The following is an 882-nucleotide window of genomic DNA, read 5'->3' as shown; positions in this document are numbered from 1 at the left end:
CGTACATTTAATTCTGAGGTTTTTGCTTTCCGGTAGGTGAGAGAAGGGGCAATTGCAACCTCTTCCGGTACCATTACTGGCAGCATTGCTGACTTATATGTAAGATTTGATTTGATATTTGTTTTTTAGCGACGCTTTAATGCCGCTTTTGGGTAATCGCAACGATGAGTGTAAGTGATATGATGAAATTGATGGACGAACTATCACAGGAACACCCATGCCCAGGCCAGGATTCGAACTCGGGAGCCCTGGTGTTGTAGCGAGCTACGAAAAATGTCTGCTTAAAGATGCATGGAATGGTAAAAATATTGATTAGGCTTGATTTCAAGGTAACAATTAACAAATATTGATTTTCTTTTCGCCATGAATAAAAGCTTAGTAACATGCAGGTATCGGTATCTACAGTCACTTGCTTCGGTTGGTCATTGCTTAGCTCAGTGCAATTGTTTTCTAATGGAAACTGGTAACAGAAATGCCTGCAGCTTTGGTATCCGATCACATTGTCATCGACTCATTGTCTCGATATAGTGATCACAAAACTGAACGTGTTACGAGAAGCAAAGGAAAAATAAGCAACGAAATAATGTTTATCCAAATAACAAAAATATTATACAGGGTGAGGCAAAAAGATGTTAACAATAAATGGGTGTTTAATCACTTTCAATTACAAGCAGGGATTTGGTTTCAGGGTTTCAATTTGGCACCCATCCCTATCAATGCACTCATTAAGTCTGTTCATTGTTGTTTGTAAGGCCCTCTGGGCCATTTGGGCAGGAATTCCAGCGATGACTTGAGTGATGCGGTGTTTCAGGTCGTCTAGGTTGCGAGATTTGCTGGCGTAGACCCGATCCTTGACCATGCCCCACAGCCAAAAATCACATG

This window comes from Lepisma saccharinum, chromosome 1, assembly GCF_977018435.1.
Source record: "Lepisma saccharinum chromosome 1, izLepSacc3.1, whole genome shotgun sequence".
Classification (NCBI taxonomy): Eukaryota; Metazoa; Arthropoda; class Insecta; order Zygentoma; family Lepismatidae; genus Lepisma; species Lepisma saccharinum.
The sequence above is the reverse complement of the archived record's forward strand: the minus strand, read 5'-3'. Positions refer to the sequence as shown.